At 38.3% G+C, this 4,336-nt stretch overlaps 1 protein-coding gene across 2 annotated transcripts in view; it reads right to left on the bottom strand.

Annotated features, from left to right (window-relative positions):
* LOC106872628 (RNA binding protein fox-1 homolog 1) overlaps window positions 1-4,336 on the bottom strand; it is a 530,204-nt gene that overhangs the window by 476,468 nt on the left and 49,400 nt on the right. The gene's annotated exons all lie outside the window — the stretch shown is intronic.

Raw genomic sequence — 4,336 nt, 5'->3', positions numbered from 1 at the left:
AAACCATATATACTAAATATTATATATATATATATATATATATATACATGAATACATATCATCATCATCATCGTTTAACGTCCGCTTTCCATGCTAGCATGGGTTGGACGATTTGACTGAGGACTGGTGAAACCGGATGGCAACACCAGGCTCCAGTCTGATTTGGCAGAGTTTCTACAGCTGGATGCCCTTCCTAACGCCAACTACTCAGAGAGTGTAGTGGGTGCTTTTACGTGTCACCCGCACGTTACGTGTCACCCGCACATATATATATACATGTATATATACACATTTATATGCACATACACATACATACATATTTATATGCACATACAGTCACACACAGTTATATATACACACTCACATATATATATATATACACACAGATATAAATATAAGGCATCTCCCATAATATATAAGCATTGCATTCCTGAAAAAATGCATTATGACGAAATTATGTAGCATGGAACATATCCTCCATTCACTTCCATTCCATGTTCGCTGACTTCCATAAAATCCCATAAATCATCAGAAAATATATTTCACTTTATGGAATTCCATCCACATCAGAGAAAGAAGCCGACATTCCTAGTTTACATTCATTACATCCACCCTTACCCTAGTCTCTAACCAGCTCCCTCCCTTCCACGCATATTCTTGCAAACACTATTCACCCACCCTTTCCAACATCCTTCCCTCACACTCTTTTTTTATCCATCAATTTGTAATTTGTGGGCATGCTCTGACACCTCATTGCAGTCATATTAATGTCTCTTTACAGTTCCACCCCATTTATTCTACCAGCCACCCTTAAATAATGCAAAGGTAACCATGTCTCTATTCTGCAGCTAGAAACCTGATCCTTGTTTAATCACATTCACTGCCAACCCCCATCTCTAACCAACTTTTGCTATCATCATCACCACCGCCTTCATAAGCAGCACCACTACAAACACCAACACAATCATTGCTACACACACACACACAATTCCACAAAATATCTTCACACCTCTCCAGAAACACCTGCTTCTAACTGTTAACGAGAAGTTGACGCTCTGCAGCAATATCAGTAGGTATTGTATTCAGTTGTTTGTTTGTTTGTTTGTCCATGGACAAGATATCTCAAGAACCGCTGGATGGATTCCGATGAAACTTTCAGGCATGTTTGGTCTCATGACTGGCACGAACTGATTAGATTTTGGGATCGATCCGGTACCAGACAAGGATTCTGGATTACTTTTTCTGGTTTTTTTTTAGTTAAGTTTTGAGAGCGGTCGGGTTCATTTTTAGTATTCTCGTTTGTGAGAGCAGTTGAGTTTATTTCAGATATTCTCATTTAAAAAATCATCTCCAGCTAATTGTTGAGAGGACATTAGAGATCTCTGAGTGCTCGTTATTATTATTATTATTATTATTATTATTATTATTATTATTAAGGTGGTGAATGGGCAGAATCGTTAGCACACCGGATGAAATATTTAGCAGTATTTCACTTGTAGCTTCATTGTGAGTTCAAATGCCGCTGAGCTCAACTTTGCCTTTCATCCTTTCGGGGTCAATAAATAAGTACCAGCTGAATACTGGGGTTGATGTATGCAACTCATCTCCTCCCTCGAAATTGCAGGCCTTGTGCCAAAATTTTAAATCATTGTTATCATTATCATCACAGTATTCCAAGACAGTTGTAGCCATGATCCCTATAGCCACCATGAAAACCTTCATCTTTACCATAGTCATCAGCAGCATCAACATCATCATCAAAACTATCACCATCATCATCATCATCGTAAGTATTGCCTTGTCATTCATCATCATTGCCATGGCGATTATCACACCATCAGCAGCAGCAGCAGCTGTAACACCATCACCATCATTATCATCATCAAATCTAACACATTCACCATCACCACCACCACCACCACCACCACCACGTAAAATATCGCCATAGAAATCATGAGTCATCATCATCATCATCATCATCACCATCACAGTTGTAACTGGCAAACGCCGTCCTTATCAAGCAATCACCATCATCATCAAAGCAATGACTGACAAACTTCATCATCACTATTATCATCATCATCATCACACCTGTAACTAACAATCATCATCATAAACATCATGAATGCAAATGCCACCACCACCATCATCATCATCATCATCACAGTCGTAACTGACAAACATCAGAAATGTCTTCATTATTGCAGTCATCATCATCATCATCATCACCTTTATCATCAAAATACTCCACCTCCTCCTCCCACTCACTGCACATTTATTACTTCCCCCACCTCCACCCACTTCTTTCTGTCATCAACACACTGCTAATGTTGCACATATGCACACCTTTTACAAATATGCACGTACACACACACACAGCCTATACACACTCGTACAACACTAAATATATATACACACACACACACAACATGCACACAGACATAAACACACAAACCTACATACACTCATATATACATCTGAAATACACTCACTGTTGTATGTGTGTGTGTTTGAAATGCACATACAACACTCAAAATACACACACAAACACAAACATGCAACACATACACCCTTACATATATGCACACTAACAGATACTATACTTGAAATATACATACTCACACATACATATGCACAACCTGCACAAACACACACAACACACAAACACATACAACACTCAAAATACACAAACACACACATACATACACTTGAAACACACACATATGCACAATCTCCACACACACACACACAAACAAACAACCTCCAGACATACATACAACATCTGAAACACAAACATACACATGCACACATGAAGTGCACACCCATATACACCTATCATTCACACCCACCCCCAATTCTCACCTCAAGTTCTAGAAACGTCCAATTAAATCCAGTGTGAACACCATCATCATCATCACCACAACTGCAAGTCACAACATCATCATCTTCAACATCACTACCACAAACACCAACATCATCATTGTTACACACACACACACATATACAAACACACACACTACCACCACTGCTGTCATTCACAGAATATCTTTCACACTTCTCCTGAAGCAGCTGTTTCTAACTTTCAAAGTGAAATTGACAATTTTCTGCAATACTACTACTACTACCTCTACTACCATTACCATTAACACCATCATAATAACTACTACCAACACCACCACCATTATCTTCACCATCATCACCATCATTATCACCATCCCTATCACCACCACTTCCACCATCATCACTATCACCATCATCACCACCACCACTTCCATCATCTTTATCACCACCATCACCATCATCATTGCCTCCACCATCATTACCACCACCATTATTAATACCACCTCAACCATCACCACTGCAACCACTACCACCATCCTCACCATCAGTATCACCATCAACCCCACCACCACTACCTCCAACACCACTGGCTATACGACACAATCTGTGTCCTTATAGTTTTAAACAAGGGGATCTAGCTGAGTAGGGATGCTAGATTCCCTTGTTTGAAAATATAAGGACACAGATCGTGTCATATAGCCAGCTGGAGACAGATGTCTCCTGGGGCTAAATTACAGCAACATTCGTCCTAAACCAGGACTGCCATGTTATGTTGGCAAAAATCGTTACTCCATTAAAATATACTGTTCAGCGTTAGCAATTGTCCTAATCTGCTCTTTTGGGCAGGTGTTTTTCTTAATTAGCCCTGGGAGGATAAAAAGGAATGTTTGACTTCAATGGGATTTGAACTCAGAATGTGAATAGCTGAAACAGAACAAATACCACAACACTCCAAAAATTATGTCAGAGCACACAACTGGATTATTATTTGGTTTTATTAACCCTGGAAGAATAAAATGTGAAATTGCCTTCCTCTTCAGGATTTGAACTCAGAATGTAAAGAGGTGGAATATTTACCAAAAGGTATTTTGTCTGATCTTCTAACAACTCAACCAATTGAATGCCGAAATAGGCCAAAAATTATTGCTTAATATTGATTTCAGGAAATTGGTTTCTGCTGTCACAAACACACACACACACACACATATATATATGCACACACATACAAATGCATCCATATAGAAACACATACACACACATACACACACGTGTATATATATATCTACACATACACACACTTATATACAAAAACATACACGTTTGAAGCACATAAATGTATACATTTATACGAACACATACATCTATCCATCTCTATATATTTACATGCACACACACACACACACACACACACATATATATATATATCCGACATTAATTTACGAAATATCGTAACTTGCAGCATATATATATATATATATATATATATATATATATA

This window comes from Octopus bimaculoides, chromosome 24, assembly GCF_001194135.2.
Source record: "Octopus bimaculoides isolate UCB-OBI-ISO-001 chromosome 24, ASM119413v2, whole genome shotgun sequence".
Lineage (NCBI taxonomy): Eukaryota > Metazoa > Mollusca > Cephalopoda > Octopoda > Octopodidae > Octopus > Octopus bimaculoides.
This window is presented reverse-complemented; position numbering and strand designations above follow the sequence as displayed.